The 27,693-nt window shown below is 39.8% G+C and overlaps 3 long non-coding RNA genes across 3 annotated transcripts; all 3 read left to right on the forward strand.

Moving 5' to 3' along the window:
- Positions 1–10,549: 10,549 nt before the first annotated feature.
- LOC140924390 (uncharacterized) lies at positions 10,550–15,810 on the forward strand. The gene is made up of 4 exons (XR_012164267.1): positions 10,550–10,758; positions 13,224–13,321; positions 13,732–13,848; positions 14,405–15,810. It is a non-coding gene; the product is annotated as an uncharacterized lncRNA (long non-coding RNA).
- Positions 15,811–22,481: 6,671 nt separating this feature from the next.
- Positions 22,482–23,694, forward strand: LOC140924392 (uncharacterized). The gene is made up of 3 exons (XR_012164270.1): positions 22,482–22,607; positions 23,234–23,364; positions 23,625–23,694. It is a non-coding gene; the product is annotated as an uncharacterized lncRNA (long non-coding RNA).
- A 565-nt stretch (positions 23,695–24,259) lies between these two features.
- Positions 24,260–26,876, forward strand: LOC140924389 (uncharacterized). Its single transcript, XR_012164266.1, has 3 exons — positions 24,260–24,369; positions 25,060–25,224; positions 26,456–26,876. It is a non-coding gene; the product is annotated as an uncharacterized lncRNA (long non-coding RNA).
- Positions 26,877–27,693: the final 817 nt, after the last annotated feature.

The raw sequence follows: 27,693 nt of genomic DNA on the forward strand, positions 1-27,693 counted from the left end.
TTTGTTTGGTTAATTGGGAGCTGCCCTAAAACATGTACATGTAAGACCAAGTAAAAAAAACAAAATGTTTCCCTTCTTGATTTCTATAAAAAAAAAAGAGAGCGGGCGGGCGATTTTTTTTTGTTTTCTTCTGACCTTTTCAATATTTCCAATTGAACGCTTTCTTTACACATTACTATACCCTCCCCCAGCTAGGGATAAGTTGGAGTTCTTACGTCAAATAAGAAAAAAATGAATTGTCATATATTGATTTAACACAAGTTTTTTTTATTTTGATACGTGATTTAAACAACAACGTGATGCACCATACGATATATCGCAATAGGAAGGGTACATTAAAAAACGTCAAAAAGACTATGATTTAGCCTGTCTGAGAGCTCTCGTGATTTTCTTCTTTGGCTTGCAGAACGGGTAGCAGTCCTCTCGCCTGTTGGTTTTTGTTCGTACAAACGTAGGAGTACTATGAAGAGGGACGAAGGAGCATATCAGCGTTCTCCCATATGAACACAAGTGATCAACACCCCCCAAACCAGGAGGGGGGGGGGCGTCTGCAGAGTGACTTTGCGCGTTTATCGCAATAACTAACACCTTCAGAAGCCTATTTAAGGCTTCTAACACCTTTGACGATTTCCAAGTTTTGATAAAGATGGCTGACAGTCATCGAAACTGTCAGCATCATGAAGACTTTAAGACTTTGGCTATGTTTTGAGAACATTTAAATAGATATTAACTTCACTAGCCTGATGAATTTCTTCAAGAATCGAATAAAAATACAAAAACCATGCACTGGACTGAAACCTGAATGAACTTTATTTTCATGGATTTCTAGACTTTGCTAACATACGTATCTTCCCGACAACTCGTCTCGCACTAAGCTGTCCTTCATCACAATTCTTTAGTATACCTCCTTCTAAATAGCAATAAACAGAATATATGCTGTTTTGCAAACCAAAATTCAGTGGCACATTAATATGCGAAGCGACCCCAGCGGGGGTACTCCGGATTTGAAGTGACAGGTATGATCAGAGGATTTTTGGGGTTTCAAATTTTTGATTTCAGGATTTTCTTGGGTAGTCCTTTCCTCCGGAGTCTGGCAATTTGTAGCTTGATTTAAGTACGGATTTTTGGGGGGTTTTCAAAACAATTTGAAGTTTCTTAATGGTTATCTCCTGGTTATATCATTTAATGCTTTCTGGAAATTTTTATGGCTCGGAAATTTGGCATTGGATTTTTTTGGGGTTAAATTTTGGTCCAGGGATTTTTTTCGGTTTTGTTTGAAGCCCTAGGGATTTTTTTGGGTTTTGATTTTTGCCCCCAGTTGATCATTCTCGTCACTTGAAGTACGGAGTACCCCCCCCCCCCCCCACACACACCACCACCCCCTGGGGAAATATTTTCCGTCATGCCTGAATATTGACGACACGCTTGATGGTGGTCAAGCTTGCAGAAACAGGAACACGTCTATTTTATTTAGACGTTTCTTTTATTTAGATTCACAGTTGATCTAAGAACGATATCTTCATAATTTACCTCATATCCATCGCATCCACTCTGAGTAGGGTCATGTATAATTTGGGCACAACATTTTGAACGATTGCTGTAGGCCGAAATTTGTTTACATTTTACGTTTAGAAACAGCTTGTTTAATATCTTTCACGGAACCGTAAAACTATCTCATGGTTACAAAGAGCGGTTATCTTTCTGCGAAAAAGGTTCCCAGCTGTCACCCTCGTTTGAACGATTTTAAGGTTTGAAACTGGCCAAATAATGTAAACTTGATGCAAATGATCTACTTACTGTTTGCGATTTGACTCAGAATGTAGGCTGCCTGAGAGCTTGTGCTTGAACGACGAAGGGAAATACTTTGAAACCGAAAGCGGATGCTTTACCGTGCCGTGGCGTGACCACCAAAAATGTGCATGTATTGTATCGGCAGCTACCGTAAAATTCCGAAAATAAGCCCCGGGGCTTATATTTTCCAAGGCCTTTTTTGAGGGGCGTATTTTTGGAAGGGTTTATATTCGGATGGGCTCATCTACGAAGGGAAATTTGCGTTTCAAAATCGATTGAGCTAGCGTTATAGTTGGAAGTAAATTTACTGCTTTTGCTTTGTTTTACTTTGTATTTGAGGGCAATTTTCCAAGTACAAGCCCCCGGGGGGCTTATATCGGGAGGGGCGATTTAACGGAGGGTCTTTTGCGTTACCGGTTTGGGGGGCTTATATTTGGAAGGGCTTATACATGGTGGGGCGTATTTTCAGAATTTTACGGTATTTGATCTCACTTGTTGCCCACGCAATCCATGGGTAATAGCCCGGGGGGAGGGGGAGGGGGTAAACAAGCGTAGATAAGAACTCCCTGAACAAAAGTTTTGTTCCCAGAAATACTTCCTAAGCAGTTCGTGCATTCGTGTGTATCAAGTTGACTCTTCTTTAGGGTTTACAAAAGAATTCGAAAAGAATTGAATGCGCTATTGATAAAAATCTCCTCATTCAGACGATAAGTTTTTATAAAAGAAATCATTTTTTAACACATAACCTCGACTTTTCGATAAAGCTCCTTACCATTTTTCAAACTGTTGATCTCTTTAAAAAAAAATTTATTCACAACAAATACACTGCACATTTTGAAAATGATAGCCTGTGTCGCAAGCGTTTCCGCGCGAGTTCGTCGAGATAGTTGGGACAAGAGCAAAAACAAATGAATGAAGGGGGAGTCCACCTTTTTGTTGCTCCCGCTCTAACTTTCGCGCAATAACTCGATTGGAAACGCTTGCTATGCAGGCTATAAAAACGAAGACGGTCTATTTTGCGCCTGCCACCCAGGCTAGTCGGCGTTGAACATTACTATGCACGTCTTTAACTATACCAAATGACGGCAGTGTGATGCATATAGCTAACGTGACTTTTGCAGTGTGTCGTGGAAAGCAGGACGTATCCCCCCGGGGGAGGAGAGCGCGGGTACTTGGATTAATTTTTGCTGGATATGTGCCGCTGGCCTCTCAGAGCCCCTACCCTATTATAGTCTATTTTGTGGCCAGTTATAGACCCCACCTTAGTCACTTTTGGGCAAATGTAATTTTGGCGGTCTCAACTTAGTCACTTTCTTTTTATGTATCTACGACCTTATCAACGCTTTAAATAGGTCATTCTAAAATGAATCAGACCATTTTTAAAAACTGAATTAAGAACACTTTACTTTTCACCTACAGAACAAACATTCTTGTACGTTTCCTAAAGAAGAACTTTCTTACCCCAAAAATCCGAAAATGTGCGACCCCACTCTAATAACCCTATTGACAATGCGACCCCATCCAGCGGCACATCCCCATTACCCTCTTATAAGAGAGCACCCCCCCGGGACTTATCCATGTTGTAATTAATTCACCTCCTCTTCCCACCGCCCCTCGATCCCCTTATCGTGCAATTCATAAAATGATTTTTCTTTCGATTCCGCTTAATTGTTATTTTCTTTCTGCTCTCTACTCGCACGCTGCATTCTCCGCTCATCTGAACGTCTGCAACAGGCTACTCACCAAGAAATTATTCCATGTGCGCTACCCACCCCTGGGTAGTGACCTGTATGTGCCGGATTGTGGAAGTGCCATGTGGAAGGTAATACGGAACTGTATCCCGTCAAAAGAGAAATCGAAACCGGTGTACTCAAGGGATATGACGGAACTGGCGAACGAGTTCAATGAGTTCTTTACTTCTGTGGGGGCAAGGGCTGCAGCTGAAGCTAAGAGGCTTGCTTCAGTTAACGTTCTTCCAGCGTATAAGCCCCCCTCATCCAAGAACCTATTCCAACTAGATGAGTTCCGATTCCGCGCAGTCACTACCTTTGAGGTACACCAGATCATCTTGTCTTTTCCTTTAAACAGGGCACCAGGAATGGATAAGTTACACATGAGTGTGATCAAGGATGCCCTACCAGTTATACTTCCAGTTCTGACAGAGCTTATAAATAGATCGCTTTTAACATCAGTTTTTCCATCTGCTTGGAAAGAGTCCGTGGAGATACCGATATTAAAGGAAGGAGATCATGAGGTTGCTAATAACAACCGGCCAGTATCAGTGCTACCCGCTCTGTCTAAGATCTGCGAGCGAGCAGCTCTTAATCAGTTAACGGAGTACACAACACGTCAGAACTGTTTAACTGAACATCAAAATGGAAACAAGAAGAAGCACTCGACAGAAACACTCCATATTTTCATGTCCGATATGATTCTCGAAGCAATGGATCGAAAACAAGTCACAGCGTTGGTTCTGTTGGACTTGTCAAAGGCCTTTGACAGTATCGAGCATGGGATCCTATTACGTAAACGTCGAGAGCTGGGTGTGTCTATACAGGCCATGGAATGGTTTAGAAGCTATCTGACGGACAGGAATCAGCGGGTGAGGATTGGTTGTGAGGTGTCAGATCCTCGCCAGGTAGCTTATGGTGTACCTCAAGGGTCGATCTTGGGACCAGCCCTTTTTAATATATACATCAACGATCTTCCAGCTGTCCCTAACCTGTGCTCACTAAAGAGTTACGTGGATGATTCCCAGCTCTATCTCTCGTTTCCTGTCCAGGAGACAGCCATGGCTGTGGAACATTTGTCCGAAGATTTGCAACGGATTGCCGCCTGGTGTTGCACACACAGCTTGCTGATAAATCCAGATAAGACTAAGTTATTGCTTCTTGGAACCCCGCAGATGTTAGCTCGTGTGCCGGAGGGGTTTGGAGTTACGCTACTCGGTAAGGAGATTCTACCGTCTCGTTCTGCAAAAGATTTGGGGTCATCGTGGACTCGCGCCTTAGTTTTGACGAACATGTGACCGATGTTGTATCTAAGTGTACAGGTAGCCTGTGCCAAATCAATCGTGTGAAACATTTGTTTGATAGGTCTACGCTCATAACCATCATAAATTCATTAGTGTTCAGCAAGATTTTCTATTGTTCGTCCATGTGGTCTAGTACAACAAAAAAGAACATTGCTAGGCTTCAAAAAGTTCAGAATTTTGCGGCACGGATTGTGACTGGCACAAGAAAGTATGAGCACATCACGCCGATGTTAAAGGAACTCCACTGGTTGCCGGTTGCTAAGCAACTGGAGGTTAGAGACATTTTAATGGCTTTCAAATGTATAAAGGGATTAGCCCCACCATCCTTGTGTAATAAGTTTTCGACAAGAAGCCAGGTGCATACTAGAAATACTAGGAATAAAGATAAACTTCATGTACCATCTTTTAGATCAGCAACAGGTCAGCGATCTTTCTCATATAGGGCTGTTCAGCTCTGGAATGACCTTCCAGAAAGTTTAGCAAACATAGAGTCATTCAATGTTTTTAAGAATGCGATTAAAGGACGTGCCCTTGACGAGTTTTTAAGCCATTGACACTCAATAGGTGTAATTATGCATATTTTATTTTTTTTAAATAGTATGGTAATGTTTTTTCACTTTCAAATGTTTATATTGAATTTCTATTGTTCATATTAGATTTTATTGTAATTGGTATGTGAAAACCCATTTTAATTGGATGTACCAATAAAGTTGATTTGATTTGATTTTGAGGGTGGTAATCCAAACCAAATGGTACAAGAGCCGTGAAGTATGTTATTACATTACGCATTTTTTGGACCATTCGTAAGGAATGGTATTTACTACAAGTAGATACTCGATTTGAATACTTGATGATGCACATGATGTACTAACTGTTTGCGATTTCACTCAGATTGCAAGCTCATTACAGAGAGCTTCTGCTTGAACGACGAAGGGAAATACTGGACCGGAAAGCGAATAATTTAGCGTGCCGAGGCGTGACCACCAAAAATGTTTCCCAGGCTTTCTTTTCGCAACCGCAAAAGATGAGTATAAAACTGCGATGATCTTCCTTCATACAAATCTATAGTAAGTTGCACACATAACTTTGATGATCTTATATCAATGTTTTGGCTAAAAGACATAGCTCTTCCTAGCCTCAGATAGTCCCCTGATTGTACTTGAGCGGTATTAGGAATTAGCCAATGAGATGAGCGTATGTTAAATGTTCTTGTTGACCCTGCGACACGTAGTCGTCGTGATACCTGAGCGCCCGCCAGATTGCCCAGAACCGAGAGCTTTCCAAATATTTTTCCACCAAAAACACATCGCAATACCCATGAACCCATGACGAGGGGAAGAGATTAGAGACTGACCTGACCTTAAGATATTTGGCGCTTTCATGGTGAATCCGTGCACGGTTCTCTGATGTGGGAGAGATTTGTGAGTTGAGACTGCACATAGTCACCTGTCTTGCTTCGCTTTATGTAGGAAAACAACACTGAACAAACAACGAGCCGCAAAAACCTAATAAACTGGCCATGAATTGAGCCCAAGTTACACAGAAAAGGCAACAACAGGCCCCAAGTTTACGTAAGTACAGTTCATTTCTATATTAATTTTTTACCAACTATATTGAATTTCTCACACAGTCTTAAAACCGTTCGTAATATGCAAAACAGAAATGAAACTCGCGGTAATTTATGTACCCAGTTTGGGGCGCCTATGTTTCAGGCTATTTCAAATCTCATTAACGGAAAAAATCAGTAGCCGAACGTCCAAAGAAATGGTGGCCTGAGTTTGCCGGGCAAAGCTTACAAGAATCTACACAGCCAACGTAATCTTTGTATGTACTCGGTGGACATTCTAAAATTTCCCAAAAAACTTACAATAAAAATGACATTTTTTTTGCGATAATTTTTTGTTTTGGGTAGAACCGGAGTCTAACTTGTTTGATCATCTTCTTCGTACGTAAGTGCGAGAAACATTTCAGAGTAGGAATAAATGAAAATTTCAGCTCCTATTCATAACCATTTGGGAATTGAAAACATGTGTTTGTATAAAGAGCGTTATAGAAATAACCATTTTAAAGATTGTTTAATCATGTGACCAAGTAATCTGAGTTTCGCATTCACCATTTTCACACCTTATTGAGAAATCGAAGACAATGGTTGTTGAGTGGGGGGGGGGGGGGGGGGGGCGGGGAGGGGGGTTGGACAAACAAGGTTTATTATGGTCTGTATGAAAATGGTCAATTGATAGTTTTTAATTCCTGTTTTGTTTTACCATTTGCTATGCCTCGTGAATGGCGTTAACCGTCCTTTTTGGAAAATCACAAATGATTTGATTTAGAACCAGGCCTTAATAGACCTATTCGGCTAACTAAATGTTGTACCCAATTCAAACCCTTTGGGGATAAAACGTTTTGTTTCAGGAATTTCCATATCATTTAAATGTGAATGCAATATTATAATGCAAATACAGTACACAAAGAATCTTAACCCCGGGAGATTTGAATTGGGTACAACATTGAGTTAGCCGAATACGTCTATCTGCTTGAATCCGCGCTTTCTTTTGCAGTTGCGTTGTTATTTATACCTTCTTGTAACGTTTTGAGCGGTTATGCTTTGTTTCAATCAATTTGGTGACAGTTTCCAAATTTAAAAATTTCGGGACAAATTATCTCCCGTTAAGCAATACAGTTTGCAGTAATTTGTCCAACGGTACTTTTAAGTCTTAAGTCAGGGGCACCCAACGAAGATTTTCTCCTAACATTAAAAACTTTTTTTAATGCTACCCAGAGTACTTTCTCTAGAAAGGCATTCTAAGACGCTATAAAATTTACATCTGTTCGATCGCCCTAGGGGAACTTGGGTCTTTTCAAAATTACAAGTGCTTTTATAAGTATTTTCCGGTTTCCCAGATATTTTAGATGCAATTTAACGTATTACGAAAGTGAGAATTGTTCTGATTCCTCTCCCTTTCACATTTTTGAATCCGAAACTTTTAGGTTTCCTTTTTGCTAACCTAGCCCAACCTGGAGTGTGAAATTTGAAATTCTAAAGTTTAGAAAATCGTAGGCGATTTATTAGATAAGCTTCGAAAATTGTACCTGAACGAAACGGTCATCTAGAAATTTTTAGCCGTCCTCGAGCTATGCAAAATTCCCCGAACAGATATTTTACGGTTAACAGTCTTTGGGTGGCCCTATTAAGTGCCTCTAAGTAACAAAGGTCGGGTTTGTACGGAGACTGGTCTAGTAATCGGTCGGTATGAGTCGGTTTTCTGTAAACAGTAGTTTTTAGTTTGTTGTTGTCGCGAGTGACCAAGCTGTGTAGAAAAGGTATCTTATCATTTTCTTCGATCTCCTTGGTGAACTGTATGTCCTTGTTCTGTCTGTTAAGGTGCTCGTGAAAATCGTCGATTCCGTCTTTGTGTACGGCGGTGAATGTGTCGTCAACGTAACGTAACTAAAGAGGTACAGTTCGCGTGTAGGTAGCTAGGGCTCGTTCCTCGATGTTTTGCTGACAATTTCTGCTACAACAACATAAACTGGAGAGCCCATAGCTGTACCGTGTAACCCAGTGTTTGTAGTGTTTGCCGTTGTACTGAAAGTACGTCGAAGTCAAACAGAGGTTGAGTAGGTCCATAATGTCGTCTGTAGGTAGTGGTAGTTCAACAGTAAAGTTCTTAATAGCGTTCTCAGTACAGTCTAGAGTCAGTTGAAGTGGAATACTGGTGGACAGCGATTTGACGTCAAAGGACACTAGTTTGTGGTCGTCCGGTATCTGTATTGTCTTAATGGCGTCTTACATTGGTGAAACCGGCAGAAACCTAAGCACGCGACTGACCGAACACAAACGAGCGACGAAGAATGGTGACGTCAACAATCACATTGCTGAGCACCATTTAAAGACGAAACGTCAAATTGACTGGGACTCTGCGACATGTATAACGTATTCTACAGACTACTATCAACGTCTTACTTTAGAAAGCTGGTTTACTAACTTAGAACAAACGCCACTGAATCGTAGCCAACAGTTACCAGCGCCTTACAAACGACTTATTGACGAGATCAAGCAAAACTAACTACGAGAGAATGACAATTTGACTAACAATAGACGACTGTTAAACTGTGACAATAGACGGATCGAAACGCACCAATTACTGATTACGAGTCTTCATAGCCAACAACATCACGGCTTAACGAGGGGGACATTGGGGGGTACCCATTACCGCAATACCGTAAGAAAAAATGGCAAATACCGAAATACCGCGTCGAAAATCGTCCAAATACCGATACCGCATATTTTAATCACATTTATAATCGGTTCCGCATAGTTATAGTTACTTCCATCTAACGCGTTTAATTATCTTAGGCATTTATTCACCAGATGTTCATGTTTTATTTTTTACCATTGTGGTAGTTCGCAAATTTTTCGCAAATATACACTAAAAAGTAAACTACATTCGTTCAAATTTTGGTAGGTCGACCCAACAGCTAATTAAGTCCAATAAAAATAACTCTTGAAAGCGCGAAAACAGGAACAAAGAACAGACCAACCAAAACCCTTTCCACGCACGTCTAGTGCGAGTCTTGATAAGTGTAGCCTGCAGTGCAGGCGTACTTTGGGCATTGTAACCGCCATCTTTGTTATGACGGAGGAAGATTAAGGAGAGTAAAAATAGTAACCCTAAGGGTAGGTGTCAGGGGAAAGAAAGAAAGAGGGGAGGCCCATTTCCTCCCCTCTTTTCGAGTTTCAACATGCGCTTTCGCGAGCAAAACATTCGCGCGCCCGAAGAAAACGCCTGCACAGCAGGCTGAGATAAGTGAGTCTAGTCTAGCAAGTCAGTCTCTCAGGGGTCAACTATCTCGACTGTCTTACACGTCGCGTAGTTATTCTTCTTGCGATAATGTTGGCCTCCTTCGCCCTCTTCATAAAAAATTGCCACACAGGCAATGATGACCACGCCGTGTTCAACCTCAGCCATTGTGAGAAAACGTGTAAGACCTCGAAGAAAGAACGTGTAAGGCCATTATTAAACTGTCACAAAATGACCCACAAATTCACAGGGTGAAATAAGGTGTTTCCGCAATTCGGAAATGCTGCGGAAACCTGATGGTTCAAAATTCCGTTGCGTTTCCGCGCGACGGTTACGACGGGAAACGTGTAAGATGAAAATGGAGGCATTCTTTCGTGTTTCCGCAGCGCTTCCGTTGACTTAAACGTGTCAGCTTGTTTCCATTGCGTTTCCGCAAGCGGTTTTGTTACTGAAATTTGCTGGTTTTCATGATCAATCCTAGGTTTCTCATATAATAAAATTTGTTTTAGCTGTACTGATTACGCTTCAGGCAAGACGAGGAATCATTGCATTGACCTAAAATCAGCTAAAATATCCGAAAGAACAGAGATAATCGCCTGCGCTAAACTACACGTCGTAAATACTGGAAAAGTTATAGATGATTCTCTCTGTCTTCCTTTTTTCAGAGATTTAAAGATGTGTTATTTTAAAAATTACTAGCGCTCCAAACATTGACGCGTAATTTGAAACAATTTAGAAACAGCAAAATAAATTATAGCGCTCGCACGCATTTTGCCTCGCTCTGGGGGCGCGAGTCTTACAAGCATGCGTGCCTCGTTTTCACGTTGAATTTTGAATCGCGCGCCCTTTTGAACATTCTTCGCTGTCGTTTCGCTTTCCATTTTGGTGGTTTGTACATGCAGGGCCGTTTTTATTTGTCAAGATGAGCGAGGAGAGTGTGATAGATTGCGGAGATAGACTGCAGGGGGAAAAAATACTTCGAAAAACTATTTAAACGAAACGCCAAATCCCATGGAAGCGGTGATGAAGGAGTTCAGTGTTCACTCTTGGCGACTCGAATGCACACTGAGTGTTTCAACCATCATTGAGAAGAAAGAACGCCTATTTTAAACTGTGGATCCTTGTTGTTTCGTAAGTACATTCTGAATCTTGTTTAAATATATAGAGGCATATTTAAGTCTATGTAATAGCTTTGGGAGCATTTCATCAATGTCGATCATAAAAATCGTTTCACATGTGAGCTTCATGCGACAGCGAGTTGCTTCGTACAGATCTGACCTTTGTATGTTGCCTGTAGTTTCTTTGATAACATATGCCTGTAAAGCACGTCTTTGTCTGATTTCTTTTACAATAAAGACATAGTTGCTGCTTCACCGAAAAAAAATTTTCTGTATACTAATGCACATTTTAATGGCGAAGATGGCAGCCGTAAAGTATTGAATCTCGAATGAGGAAACGGAATCACGGAACGGAGTACGGAATCCAATAGCAATGACAGAAAAATATTATATAAAAATTCCTTGACACTGAAATGTACAAAACATTTCCACTCCAATTTCTGAGACTGTAGATGTTTATCACAAGGATAAACCTATACAAAAATAATATTTAATGTTCATATTAATTTTTTGCATACAACGTGCATTTCCTTACTACCAATGGGAATTGTTCAAAATTGAAGTAAATGTAGTGCTTGTTACGAGACTTGTAGTGTTAAAAGGAACCTTTTCTCTTTGTGTACATGCACAATAACAAGTTTAATATGATGGTGCAGAAAGGTTCTAAAAGTCACAAGATTGTAGAGGGATATCATTTCCTTACACTTCAATTTGTCGTTAAACTTCGAACACAAGGATAACAGCTTTATTTGATGACAAAGCAACCTTCATTGACACAAGTAAGACGCCCATCTTTGAGTGGGAAGTCGCAATTCTATTTATCCATCTTTGAGTGGACAAAGTAGTGCTTGTGTCAATGATATTTCAAATGTTGCAAAAGTCACCAGTAGATAAACAAGAAGATTTTTCAGGAATATAATTTCCTTACACTTCAATTTGTGGTTAAGCTTCGAACACAAGGATAACAGCTTTATTCGACGACAAAGCAACCTTCATTGACACAAGTAAGACGCCCATCTTTGAGTGGGAAGTCGCAATTCTATTTATCCATCTTTGAGTGGACAAAGTAGTGCTTGTGTCAATGATTTTTCAAATGTTGCAAAAGTCACCAGGAGATAAACAAGAAGATTTTTCAAGAATATAATTTCCTTACGCTTCAATTTGTTGATAAGCTTCAAACACAAGGATAACAGCTTTTTTCAATGACAAAGCAATCTTCATTGACACAAGTAAGACGCCCATCTTTGAGTGGGAAGACACAATTCTATTTATCCATCTTTGAGTGGACAAAGTAGTGCTTGTGTCAATGATTTTTCAAATGTTGCAAAAGTCACCAGGAGATAAACAAGAAGATTTTTCAAGAATATAATTTCCTTATGCTTCAATTTGTCGATAAGCTTCAAACACAAGGATAACAGCTTTTTTCGATGACAAAGCAACCTTCATTGACACAAGTAAGACGCCCATCTTTGAGTGGGAAGTCGCAATTCTATTTATCCATCTTTGAGTGGGCAAAGTAGTGCTTGTGTCAATGACATACAAGATTGTAGAGGGATATCATTTCCTTACACTTCAATTTGTCGTTAAGCTTCGAACACAAGGATAACAGCTTTATTCGATGACAAAGCAACCTTCGTTGACACAAGTAAGACGCCCATCTTTGAGTGGGAAGTCGCAATTCTATTTATCCATCTTTGAGTGGACAAAGTAGTGCTTGTGTCAATGATATTTCAAATGTTGCAAAAGTCACCAGTAGATAAACAAGAAGATTTTTCAGGAATATAATTTCCTTACACTTCAATTTGTTGTTAAGCTTCGAACACAAGGATAACAGCTTTATTCGACGACAAAGCAACCTTCATTGACACAAGTAAGACGCCCATCTTTGAGTGGGAAGTCGCAATTCTATTTATCCATCTTTGAGTGGACAAAGTAGTGCTTGTGTCAATGATATTTCAAATGTTGCAACAGTCACCAGGAGATAAACAAGAATACTAGTCAGGAATATAATAATTATTTCTTTACACTTCAATTTGTTGTTAAGCTTTGGAAACAAGGATAAAAGCTTTTGAGACAAAGCAACCTTCATTGACTCAAGTAAGGTGCCCATCTTTAAGTGGGAAGTTGGAATTATTCTATTTATCCTTCTTTGAGTGGACAAAATGGTGCTTGTGTTAATGATACTCTCAATTTTTACAAATGGCTCAAGGAGATCAACTTGACGATTACACAGTTTTTTTATATTGTTACACTTAAATTTTGTTTTGTGCCTCAAGCACTTGGATAACGGCTTTATTCGATGATAAAAGCAACCGTCATTTTTTAAATATTTTTCATTGTAATGCTCTACCAGAAAACTGCCTCATTTTAAGCTTACTAGTTTTTTTAGAACCAGGCTATTACAATACATGTAATACATGTATTATTATTATTTTGATATAAATATTTGACATTTTTTTTGGTCTTTATTTCTTTGAGGTATACTGATGTGGAGAACAAAAACATTGAGGGTATTTTGGTTAACGAAGTGAGGGGAAATTTTGGGTAAACGAAATGGCCCAAAACAGAGAAAAAAGGTAAGTTGTACACTTTTCTAAGTTTCTTGAATTTGGTACAGTGAAACCCCACCTTACGGCCACCTCGGTTATACAGTCACCTTGTTATTACAGCCACTTTTTTTTGGCCGCCTGGCAAAAACCACCATACATTTTCCTGTAAACAAACCCTCATTAATACCGTCACCCCATTAATATGGAAAAACTTTTTTGGCCCATTGATGACCATGTTAACGGGGTTCCACTGTAGTTTCTTGGTGTTGCCGACAAGTGCAATCCCCTAATGACATAAATACAAAAGATGGAAAAGCCACTAAATAATACCCACACCAAAAACAGGAGCAAACCAACAATACTTTTAGCAACACCAAGAAGCACTCTTAATTCCTTTTCTACAGACCTGCACATTTAACATGCTTTCCTTTTGCTAGGGGCCATTTTTCAGTACTGGAGTCAGAGAAGTACCCGCGCAGATGTGGTAAGGCAGTAGAATGGAAAACTTGAAGCACGCAGAGTTCAGACAAGATTCCAATTTGAGAGCTAAAAAGGTAGGTAAAATACATGTACATTATTTTGTTAATGCTTGCAGTGCAAATATTTTTACTGTGTAGTTTAAGTCATCCACTTAGTGATTTATTTAGCCTGTCCTGCAACACAGCTGTGCTTTGGCAGTGCCTGGTGGCCCCTGTTGCATTACCGTTGCTCTTGGGGGACAAGGAAGTCTTAGTTTATTCAAACACATTCATCCTGGGTACCTGGATCTTTCAGGTTCAGTGCACAAGGCTCTTTCATTTTTTTAAGAACACAACACATGTTTTGCATGTGTGTCTTATGCATATATAATTAATGATTGTTATAGAATGCACTAGGGCCACACCCTACCCCCTTTGACATTTTTAATGTTAACAGTGTCCTTATATGCAAGGTTTGATTGTAGTGTAAATTGCTCAGAGTAGAGAGCAAGAACCAAATCTAAAGATTCAAAATAGTCAGGGTGACTATTTTGCCAGACTAAACTGTTGCTGAAGAACAAAGTAAATGTTAATTAAATGTTTATCATAGTAGTCATGTTACTGTGACTAAATAAGTTTTTTTGGTGTTCAGAAATTGACGAATCGCACAGACGTGTTGGACAAGGAACAACTTTCTCCAGATGACAAAGCCAAAATAAAGGCTTTATTAGACCTACACAATGCTATCCAATTTATGTCTCTGGAGGAGAGTGAAGACAGTGAAGAGAGGGCCAGTGATCCACCACCCAGGTACATCAGGCCACTATGCTCAGAGAGGTCAAAGCTAAGAAACATCAATGCTGTTCTTGACGCCTTTTGTGAGGCTTACATGTCAAAGAGGCAAAGAAAGAACAGCCAGGAAAATAACCAGAGAGGTTGATAAATACTTGTCAGACAGACCAGTACCAAATAACTGCCCTTCATGGGCAGGATGCCAATAATACCAAAGTCACAAATTGCTACAATGATCGCTACTATGGCAACTGGGAGTAAAAAGTCCAAAAATGACGCTGTGCGCGTGATGTCCAGAAAAATAATGAGCTTTAGCCGAAGCACAAAATGTGATGGCATAGTCGCTTCTACATGAGTATAAAATTCTACTTTTCCGCTATTTTTCACTGGTTTAAAACCTATCATTTTTTCTCTTAATCAAGAACGTATTTGACACTTCTAGTTCATTGGGCAGTAATTCAGTCTTCCCTGCGTTTTACTAACAACGAAACCAAATGAGTGAAAAGCCCTTAATGCCACTTGCATTAAGTTGAAATTTGACGGGCAACAGTAACATACTCTCTTCAGGACTGTAACCACGACCACCATAGTAGAGGTCACTGTAGCAATTTGCTTAAAGTCCCTAATGTATTATTGTGCCTTTAGTCAGGATCATCCTGTGATGATCAACTCTAACTAAATTGCACAATCTTATTGGAAAGGTGATAAGAGTTTTATTCCAGAAGTCAATCTTTACTCGACTGTGTTCATTAAAATTGCTGAAATTACAGGACAGTCAATGGATTATCCTAAAACTATAAAACAGGGAGTGTAAGATAGATGCATTGTGAAAGTGAGTCGCTTGTTAAAAGTGTGCAGTTTGTCATTACTATTCAAACTCAGATGTAGGCAAATTCTCGTAGACTACTTTGTATGCCACAGCCAGGTCCAAGTTATAGCCATGCACTTACAGCAGAGTGGCGACAAAAAGTGAGATACATGTGTAGAGCTGTTGGCTTATACATTTGTATATAAAGCCTATGGCTAGTTTTGTTTGCATCACTATCGTCGTTGTAGCATCAGTCTGATACTCCCCAATAATGGCCTCTCATCAGTTTGTGTAGGCTTTAACAATAATTTTTGGGGATGATCCACTAAGTACTGGTACTTGCTAATAAGAATTAAGGCAGCCGTTTAGATTTCCTAATGGGATTTTATGCAGTCTTACATGTAACTAAGTATAACTTTTATTTGTAATTTTTTCTTATTAAATTATGCAATAATTTTGCCGTGAACTACTTCTTGGAGTTATTTTGGAATGGAAATGCACGTTACTTATAATAATGTCAAACCTCTTTACAGTGGAACCCCGCTATAACGAAGTGTCACGGTACCGAAAAAAATGTTCGTTATACCGGGGTCTTCGTTATAGCGAAGACCCCGTTATAACGAATTATCCGGTCAACAACAGAAATATTCGTTATAGCGGGGTAATTTAAAATTACCAAAAATTCAATACTACACGTAGAAATCATTACTTTTATTCATTTTATATTGTAAACTATAAGTACAACGGTTGTCAATCGAGACATAAAATTCAAGAACATTTTCAAGGATATATGGGATTCAGTTGTTGGTGAAGTTCTGGATTGCGAGGTAAGACGTGTTTAACAATGTCAAATGTAGAGAACAGAACGTTGGCGATAAAAACAAACCCCTTAGTTCTTTGAAAATTTGGCGTTACAGTATTGATGAATGAATTGATCTCCGCAACACGCGTGTTTTTTTACGCAGCACGAGCCTGATAACCCACACGACACCCATGCTGTTGCCGTTAAACGGGTTCAAGATCAAGGAGGCATGCAGCAGATCGTAGGTCATGTGCCATTGACACTGTCACGTGTATTTCACTTGTTCTTAAAACACGGAGGACAAATCTCAGTGGAAGTGACTGGTAAACGGAGAAACAAGGGCATTGGACTAGAAATTCCGGCTACTTATTTGTTTTATCACAAGAAGCCTTCGAAAGTGAAGAAGTTAATAGAATTAATAAGAGACAAAGAAGAGAGCAGAAGTTAATTGATGTCGAAATACTGTATAACGCCAATGTCTATGACATAATAAGCCGTTGACTGATAGGTTGCTGTCAAAGGATTTGTTGACTGTTGATCTGTACAGCGTTTTATCTTCGGTCGCGTGTTGAGAAAACCGGAATAAAGCAAGCTGTGAATTCTACTCTACGCTCAAATCTGTCGTTGTTACTGACTGCGACCGAGCAACAGGACAAAAGATTCGTTATAGCGAGGTAAATTGTGCGTTGGGACCGTCAAAATCTTTCGTTATAGCGGGGATTTCGTTATAGCGGGGTTCGTTTCAACATATTTTACTGTAAATCTGCCGGGCTTTCAAATGTTGTTCTTTATAACGGGGTCTTCGTTATAGCGAGGTTCGTTATAGCGGGGTTCCACTGTAATACGGACACTAAAGGGACAGAACCAAGTGTCCGCTTTACAGAGGTGTCTATATTATAGAGGTAGGGATTGCATGATTTTTGGCTTTTCTGGGACCAAACGAACTGTCCGTCGTATAGAAGTGTCCATAAGAAGAGGTTAGACTGTATAATTATTATGTTAATTTATTATATAGACACGAGTGTTTTACTGGAAAATATACCACTCGTAGAATTCATAAAAACTACATCCGGGACCCGAGTGGTTTATTTTCCATAATCTCACACGCGATTTTATCGATGACGTAATTTCGGTAATTTCCCTCTATCATTTTATCGATGTCTTTTTGTCTATATAATAAAAAGAACATTACACGGCGGCTTGAAGATATGAATTTTATTTTCTCGTGGCAAAAACAATATTTTACGAACGAGCGCAGCGAGTGAGTAAAATATTGTTTTTCCACTCGAAAATAAAATTCATATCTTCGCGCCCCCGTATAATATCCTCTACCAAATCATTTCGAGGAAAAAATTTTGAATTTTGTCAATTCTAAAAGGATTATTTAATAGGTCATTTCCGAGTTCCCCGGGCCTCTGTTTCAAAACGAGGTTAAGTGCTCAGCCTTTGATATGGAAATCATTTTTCATTCTCATGCAAATAAAACTCATTTCACAAGAGAGGTTGCGCACCTCGTCTCGTTTTGAAAGTGAGAATTTTTGGAACTCGGAAGTGGCCTATTGAAATTGATAAGTTACAGTTTGGATATAGAAAATAGGAATACATTGTAAGGAGTCTCTTTTTATTGTGAAAATATTTAATATACATATGTACATATTATATGAAAATGGAGAGAGAATTATTTTAATGAAAACTTTAATACCAAAAATGCACCTAAATATGACTCAGCTTGATTTGCGTGTATCAGCGAAAATGGGTCATTGTGGATGCATGAAACGGTCCAGGGTAGTCTCACAAACGTCCACTTTTTTATATACCGGATAGAATGAACATATGATTCGAAACTGGGTGGTTAAGTAAAGTTAACACATTTAGGAAATCCAGTGAATAATCCACCGAAAGTGGAATCTGTGGAAACATGAAGGCTGCAGAATGTAAACCGGTCAAACTGAGTTTCCGCATTCATTGTTCCGGAAACTCAACGGATAATTGAGTATCCTCTGAATTTACTAGCTGCGGAAACATGACGGCAGTTAGCGTTTCCGCAAGAGTAAACCTGACGGAAACGCGAGTATAAGGGATGCGTTTAAGCGTGTCCGCAGAAACTGAAACATGACGGATACAGGTGTTTCCCGCAACGGTTAGTTACAATTCCGTCTGCGGATATTCAGGTTTCCGTGAGGTAACCGTTACAAAAACGGAAACGGAAACGCCTTTTTTCAACCTGTGAAATGGTTTAATCATTTACCACTATTTCTCAAGACTTCTTAACATTAACTTTTATTGACCTTTATGTCCTACTGTGTTTTTTTTGCGTATTGTATCGAAAGGAAAGCGCAAATAAACGGTACCGTAATGACGTGAACAATCTTATTTCACCGAACACCGTCAGCCAAAATGATGAAAAACTGCATACCGCAGAGCTAGATGATACCGCAATACCGCACGTTAAAATTAAAATTACCGAGATACCGCATGAAAAAAAGCCCAACACCGCAATACCGTAAACCCCCATGTCCCCCTCCTCAACTGACAGACGACCAATAACATCGCGACGTAATTGACCAATCAGATCAATAACCAGATTATAATACCATCAACTGACGTGATACAACTCACTTTGACTCCGAAGATGACTACCGCACAAGTTGTCGAAACGTCAGTCACTGTCAACAACAACAGTCCTATTCAGGACTACGCTCACCCGGACGATCAAACTCAACCTACTTTTGAAATGACTCCTGGGTTCAAATCTTTCACAACTTTAGGATATCATCCACAGATTTAAAAGTTTGAACCACCTTGTAAAGTACATGTATAATAAACAGCACCGTGGGAAAGTACTGCTTGTAAGCTTTCATTTGAGTGCCATAGGATTTTATCCAAAGACTCAAAAGTTAGACTGAACCACCTTGTACAGCGAAATAAACGCCCCACGGGATAGTTCTGCTCAGTAGCTTTCATTTGAATGGTCATACCATAGGATTTCATCCACAGACTCTAAAGTTAGAACCACCATGTACAGCATAATACAATGTAAACAATACCACAGGAAATTACTGCTCAGTAGCTTTCATCTCAGTAGTCACACGTAAAAATTTCATCGACACATTCAAAAGTTATAAACCTCTGTGGATTTCACTGGTACAGCGAAACCATAAGTAACACAATAGATACAATGTGGTCTACAAACAAATACTTTAGGATTGTCTGTTGCTGCAGAATGGGCAAATGAATAAGCCCTAAGGTTACTTACCATTAAACATAAATCATGCAGTTGTAAAATCTTGTGCATAGAAATAAGACTATAAATTTGGCATTTGGAGAACGATCCGCCACAAAGTATTTCTTAATCAACTGGACAGGCTAAAAAGAATAAAAAATTGCATCGCTACAAATCACAGCCTATAATTGTTTTCTGAGAGAGACTCTCCAACCTATGTGTTATTCCACGAACATGATATCTGCACGAGAATGAGACTAAAGGAAACGAAAGCGAGTCCAAAGGAGTCCAGTTCCTCGCGGCCTAGATGCCCCTGATAAATCTAGTTTATAGGGGCGGCTAATCTGCAGTCGACCGTGATAGCTCGAAAATTTCTGCCTTTGTTCCACAGGAACACCAGATTAGGATGCGCTATGACGAACGCGATTAACTGTCGTGAAACTAAATTGAAAGTACGTCTAACTGTTTTAGCTAATCAGAGTAGACAGTCGAGTATACCAGCTAATCAGAACTATCCCTACATGTAATACTCTAAGACTGCGTGCAATGTTTCCTAAAAAAAGCGGCCACCGAGTGTTTTTAGCCAACGTCGATGTGTCTGAGTATCAGAGAATTGTTTGGTTTAGCTTCTCAAACGATAGATACACACGTAATTCTTGAAGAAATTTAAAGGTGTAATTCCCAGATTTTTGGTAATTAGCCACTCGAGAAACGAGAAAGAAACTGGGCCAAGTTAAATTTCGCTTCCGGGACTGTCACTTGCCCAGTAACCAGTAGCGGATCCAGGGGAGGAGCCCTGGGGGCCCGCCCCCTTATTTTTAGACCCAAATGACCCTCCCCTACCCCCCCCCCCCCCCCCCCACTTATCTGAAGGTCTGGACCCGCCACTGGTAACGATCCCAGAAACAATTGCGGGTCGCACTTTGGCTCCAGTTCCCTTTTCGTTTCTAAAGTGCCAAATAGAGAAGTGTGAGGTCACAAAAACTAAAATTTGTGAAATTATGGGATTGGTTGGCATATTCAGAAAGAACAAGCTTGTTAAAAATCGGCCTATTAGTGCAAATTGGTGCGGCGATATAAGCACCGTTATGTTCTGATGATTCTACACAAATCCTTGTCACATAACGGTGCGTATATCCTCACAATTTGCACTAACAGGCTGATTTTTAGCAAGTGGACATTTTTCATCTTGTCCTTTCTGGATCTATCCCATGATTTTACAAATTTAGTTTTTGTGACGTCATCAGTTCTCTATTTGTATCCGTTATGCATGTTTTCTTTAATGTAGTGATTTCCTCTGTTTTCTCTTCATGAATGTTTGATGAGTTGAGGTACAAATGTGGAAACTACTCCGTTTATTTTCTTGTGTTTGACTCTCTCTTAAGTTTACTTTTTCATTAGCAACATTCATGAACATTTTATTCCTTGGGATTCTTTCCACAGTACCTCAAGTTCCTGAAAACTGGACAAAAGGAAAGCTCCTTGGAGCTGGAGCGTTTGGACAGGTAAGGTGTAAGCTATCATGAGCAAGCTTTAAGCTGTGTCCTGTTTGGTCACCATGAGGGATAGCAGAAAACTTGTATTACTGTCACCCACTGACATCATAGATCCGCTCAAAGATTTTGGCGGGAAACATTTTCATGGTTACATATAGTTGTCTTGTGACCTCGAAGTACAAACTGATGGTGCGTCCGTCAGGGAAGGTTGATAGTGCGAGGGAATTGGGTAACACTTGAGCTACATAATAGATGCCAGTTCCCGGCGGAAAACTCTCAGAAATGAAGAGTCGGGTGGGGAGGGGCAGCTGAAAGGGCGTCGAAACAAAAAAAACCGGTTTGGAGGCTTCAATGCGAAACACAGCTAGGACTTCACTCATATGGGACAAAAATAGATTGCCCCAAAATTATCCCAGGGCTTTTGATAGGCTTCCTTTTCCCCTCCAGAGAAACACGCTTTTGCTGCCACAAAAATTTCTAACTACCTCCCACAGAGTGATTGTGGATATTTTCATTGTAAGCACCGACACTATAATTTTGTGTGAGGCAGCATGGGCTGTTGGTGTTGCCTGCGAAAAACAGCCGTTTCTCCTCGCTCCTCGCCGGTGGGGACGTTTCGCGAAACGTCTGTTTTCGCAGGCTACTGTTGGTGGGGTAGGTTTGTAACTTCATTGTCTTGAGTTCTTGTCCAGTGCTGACCAACAGTTGGGCAGCAAACATTTCTTAATATAGGATTTCTTAATTCCAGGGCTACATCGTGCCTGCTGGGTGATGTTCAACTTGAAAAAAACATGACCGCAGGTTGCTCTGTAATAAACACTTAATTACTGGTCCCTCGAGAAACGGTTAATTCTGTTTCCTGAGAATTTTAATGTCGCTCGGGTAACATTGATATTCTTGGGAAACAAAATTAATTGTCTCCCGACGGACAGTATTCAGGTGATTTGTTATATAGCTGGAAATTCATTAATCCTCGTAGCGACAGTCGTCGGTAAACTTTGGTGGGTAACAATGCAATGTTACCCTCTGACGTCATAGATTTTGTAATGTTGCCCGCTCAGAGATTTTGGCGGGAAACAGTTCCATTGTTAGATGTCATGTGACCTCAAAGTAACCAATGAGACAGAGAGCGCGCACTGTTGGGAAAAAATTTCCAGCTATGTAACAAAATTTATTTATTTCTTTTTTTAAGGTATACCTGTGTCATGATCATGACACAGGAAGTGAATTAGCCGTTAAACAAGTCGAAGTGGAACTTTTAAATAACGCTTAAATAAAGTTATACTTCCTTCTTGGATATGTACTAGTTCAAAAACTTGATTCTATTGTAATTTTAAGTGACACTTTTTACCGTGGATTATGTAATGTCGCTCCATCTTTTAAGAACACTGTGCATAGACTGCGGGTGGCCTCACATCTTCTTCAGTTATGTCAGAGCGAGCAAACTACACGAGCGCACGTTAAGATTGCCACGTTAAGTCCCGTTTCTCGTGGGTGGCGATTTTCACGCGCATTCCCGCCTTTTGCTTGCTGTTCTATCCCTGAGAAAAGCCAAAGTTTACTCTGAATAGTCAACCTCTAACTACGCCTTGCTTACCACGTTTGCAGGAAGTAAACGCCCTTGAAGCAGAAATCGATCTTTTGAAGAATCTTCAACATGAAAGAATAGTTCTGTACTATGGAACACAACAGACAGATCTTCATGTATATATCTTCATGGAATACTTACCCGTGGTAAGATTTTTTAGTTGAAGTGGTCATGTAGCCTGCGAACAACAGACGCATTTCCGGTCGTCGCTTCTCTCCCAGAAGCGACGATAGCAAATGCGTCTGCTGTTCGCAAGCTAGTGGTCATGATTCATTGTAGATAATTATTTTTCCTTTTAAGTCAAAAGTGACGGTTGCGTTATACGTAGCAGATGTTATATGTTCGTACAGAACGCTGAAACTTTTCGTGATTCGTGTTTTAAAAAATGGCTTTCGTTATTCACAAGATACAGTTCCGTTGTGCGGCAGAGCAAAGCTACGTGGAAGAGATTGCAAGATTTTTTTCGTTTTCTCGTGTGATTTAAGGCCACAAATAGTGCGAAAGCAACTTAAGACATTGTATCCTGAATGTAATTTTAGGAGAGAAAGTATAATAGTACTGCTAAGAGGTTTTACCTTAACTCGGTTAAATCGTACGCTTTTGTGCAGAAACTCTTAGCTAGAGCTACATTTCATGTTGTTTCTGTAAATTGCAGGCTTATGGAACAAGTATTTTTGAAAAGGCGTTAAATAAGAGGATGTATTTTCCAACTGTACTATGAAGCATTTAGTAATGTTAATGTCGTCTGCCTTTTGGCTTCGCTTTTCCACAGGGATCTGTGCATGACCATATAAAACAACATGGAGCCTTCAAATGAGAGCTTAACAAGAAAGTATACAAGACAAATTCTTGAAGGAGTGTCTTTTTTACACACAGCTCTTATAGTACACAGAGACATTAAAGGTAAAACATTATCATGGTTTGCTTTTAAATAACCGTTACCAAGGGTATTTTGGCAATTGGAACCAGTGGCCGTTGCTGTCGTCGTTAGAGAGAGGTCAAACCAGGGGTGAATGTATAGACTTTCCACCGAGACAAAAATGAGTAGCCGTTGAGGAGAGCTGGTCTTTAGTACAGAGTAGACGTAGACTGAAAAATTCAGATAATATGTGATTTAAGGAATATGCTCATTTCTTATGGTTGTCATACTTTTCATCTTGAAGGAGCAAACATACTCAGAGATCTTCGTGGCAATGTAAAACTGGCAGACTTTGGAGCTTCGAGAAGACTGCAAGTAAAATCGCAAGTTTTAATGGGCTGTTTTGTATTTGTGTTACTTTTGGCGCGTTACCCAATCAACGAAACTTGAAACTCTAGTAAAAATAGAATTCCTTCTGTGTGAACAGCGAGGATTATAGCCGATTTAGTGTCGGAAAGTATGCGCAGTAATTTCATCTAAACGTTTACACCCCAGGTTTTATTCCGCAAACTCAAAGATTAGAATGATCAAGTATATTAAGTATATGTTTGTTAAGTAAAATAATGATCACATTTATGTTGTATTCTTCTGTACATCCATGGGGTCTTAAACCGTCTTGGGCAGCACTTGCACTGCTTACTAGTAATTGTTTTAGCATTTTACAAAATGGGATTAAAAATGCTTAAACTATTAATCCAGTGAGGTGCAACCTTTTTCATGTACATTAGCGTCCCAGAATTTGGGGGAAAAAAACGCCCTAACGTTTAAACGTTAAAGATGGAAATGACGGAAATGTAATGTTTTGGGCTCCATAAATGGGCTTTAAAATGACTTGGCTATACATGACACTGCTTTAATAAGGACTTTTGTTCCTTTTCTCTGCAGACAATTCGTAGTAAAACAGGGTTCCGATCTGTTCATGGAACACCTTACTGGATGGCACCAGAGGTCATTAATGGTGAGGGGTATGGAAGGAAGGCGGATATATGGTAAGTTCAGTTTTGGTCACACTTTTTATACATCCATAACCAGCTTGTAGAGCGTAAAGAAACACGAAGGAATTCGCGTAGTAATTCAGTTTCATTTGAATAGTTACACACAAGGATTTTGTCCACAGAATCAAGAGTTAGAACCACCTTGTACAGCATAATGGACTGTACCATAGGAAAGTACTGCTCAGTAGCTTTTATTTGAATGGTCACACTTAAGGATTTCATCCAGACTCAAAAGTTAGAACTACCTTGTACAGCATAATAAACAGTACCATAGGAAAGTACTGCTCAGTAGCCTTCATTTGAATGGTCCCACTTTAGGATTTCATCCAGACTCAAAAGTTAGAATTACCTTGTACAGCATAACAAACAGTACCATAGGAAAGTACTGCTCAGTAGCTTTCACGTGAATGGCCACACTGACTTTAAAGTTAACAGCCACCTCGCTATTGAATGTGACAGAACTAAAAACTAGAACCACCTTGTACAGCATAACAATGAAAGTACTTTTGAGAAGCTTTTACAAAAACGGTTACAGTACTTTCCTCGTTCAGTTAGACAGAATTAGACCCACCATATTGACATGTAGCAAAGCAAATTACTCCTGGCGTTGAAATTTGAAGCTACCTGGTAATTACTTTTCCTTTAAAAGAATTAAAAATTTTGTTTTGTCTCTTTCCCCCGAAGGAGTCTTGGCTGCACTGTTGTGGAGATGTTGACCACCAAACCCCCGTGGTCAGAATTTGAGCCAATGGCGGCGCTGTTTAAGATTGCAACGCAGCTCACAGAGCCCGCATGACCGATTGATTTATCAGAAGATGCTAGGGAGTTTATTAAATCAACTCTTATCAAGTACGTTTTTGTACTAACGAGTTACAAAAGGCATTGCCAGTTATGAATGGCACGGCCAAGTTTTGTGTGGTCGACGTCGAACAAAACTAAGCCGTTAAGATGCTCTTAAATTACGAGTACAATTTATAATGGTAAAAGTGACTCAGTGGAGTCCAATTTGGTCTGTAATCACACCGGGCGGGTGTCCTTCATGACGAGTATGATTACAGAGCGAATTTGACGACACGAAGTTCTGTTACCAACTATATAAAAATTTGTGAAATTTTTGGCTTTTTTAAAATTAAAACACAAGTTTTTTTATTCCGATAATTTTTGCTAGCAATGAAAAAAAAAAACAATCAAGTGCGCGTGTGCAATGGCGTGTACTGCCAATTACTTAGCGAAAGGGAAAATTATGGAAGTTTGTCAACGTGCCTCCCAAGTTAACCCCATAAGTATCGTTATGATTATAGCAGTAAAAGTTAGCAGTAAAAGTAAAGAAAGTTTTCTTTTTCAAAAGCAACGTAATGCTACACCAGTAACAGTTAATTATAGACAGGAATTTTTCTGGATATTTTAAAAATTTCTGCGCTGCACTTGGCAACTTTAAGGTTTGTAAATAGCACAGTTATGCAGTGGCATTCAACCATTAATAGTCCATTTTATAGTTGTGCGCTTAGTGTCCTGGGCCCAGTTGCTCGAAGCATGGTTAGCGTTAACCAGCGTTTAATACCTTGACAACGTATTGGTTTTGATACTGCTTAACCAATGGTTAAAGCTAACCATGCTTTGAGCAACTCAGCCCTGGTCCTTAAATAGAAGCGAGGCTGAGGATACCTTTTTTGTTGCAAACCTTCCCATTTTCTCATCTGTTAATGAACATCTTCTTGGGCTTGTTAGCGCCACGATTTACTCAAGTCAGGGTTCATACGGAGTCTTGAATTCTTGGAAAGGTCTTGAGATATATCCAGCAATTTTTTCTGACCGGAAAAGGTCTGGAAAGCATGGTAAAAAGTCAGTAACATAACAAGATCACCTCGAGGACACTAAGCATACAACTGTATAATGACTTGTTTCATAAACGGCATTTGACACAGGCTGGTGTAGTGTTGGTGTAATTGATGTCCGTGTAAGAAAGAGTATAAAGGAATTCCTTTAACAATGGGGTGGACTTAATAGGATGGAGAATGTAGTTAAGTTACGTAGGAGGCCATCGTGTGCTTAAATTGCGTGTTCATCTCCGTTTTCGTAGGAACTCAAGACAGAGGCCCTCGGCGGACGAGCTTCTTAGTTACCACTTCGTTCAAAACTCCGCTGTGACGACGTGTTTATGACATTAAGGAAACAGTGTTGCTGACAGGCAAGAGAGGGATGTGTACTTATTCCCGTCAGTTGAATACAGACAGGGTAGATCATGCGCTGTAATCAATCCCTGACGCAAACAGCCAAGAAGTTCTATCATCGTTATTAGAGACAGTCAAGAAGTGAGAAATCACGGACACTCAGTCGTTTCTACGAGTTCTTGACAGTCAGTCAGTCCTTTGGACACTTAGCACTGCGAGGCATAGATACCAATTTTAGCGCAGATAAAAAGCTTTTGTGGGAGAAAACATCAACATCTATGAAATGAATCATTTCTTGGCAATATTATCAGAGAAGTGGACTGAAAGACGTCAACACAGTCAACAGGAGTAGCTCCATTGAAGTAATCCATATCCACTGAAAACAGAAAAGTTGGAGCAACGAATAAGCGCTGAGGGGTAGCAGAATATAGAGAATAAAGAGTAAGTCAGGTGATAACTTTATTGAAGGTACATTGAGACAGTTAACCTGCAGAGGTATTCCTATTTCGGGTGATTCTTATACATGAGTTTAGCTGGTAAGTTATTTTAAATTACATATGAGGGAGGTTTTTAATTAATTTCGGTAAAATCCATCTTGCCAACAGAGTCTTTCTTTCATGTGCTCGATTTGGAGTGCTCGTGAATCGAGTTAGATCTTTGTTGAACACGCGCTGAATGTTGCTAGGATACAGTTTCGAAACCCAGGCCTAATAGCCATGCGCTGGCATAGCGGGCTCAGTTGTGACCATCGGTTTATCATTAAACGGAATGTTTGTACTCGAAAACCAGTTTGACGAAAGAAAACAAGATTGACAAGTCCAGAAGTGAGGACTGCGGTGACTTCAAAGGCGGTTCAGGCATAGCCTCCATTTCTCCCTTGCTCGATCAAGAAGAGGACAAAAGGAAGGCTCTGGTCGCAGAGTGTGTAATATATCACACTGGAGTCAAAAAGTCAAGACTTGTTTTTTTACACCTCAGCGCTGATTGGCTGATGAATTGGCCAATCTTTTTAGCTAATCATATCTTAGCAATTCAACTCTAAACTCAACGGGGTACTTCGAGTGCTTAGTTGAAAATCACTGCCCATAAGTTTTGATTGTAGAGTAGCCATATATTAAAATATATTAAGATATTGTTGGTCATGTTT

This window comes from Porites lutea, chromosome 14, assembly GCF_958299795.1.
Source record: "Porites lutea chromosome 14, jaPorLute2.1, whole genome shotgun sequence".
Classification (NCBI taxonomy): domain Eukaryota; kingdom Metazoa; phylum Cnidaria; class Anthozoa; order Scleractinia; family Poritidae; genus Porites; species Porites lutea.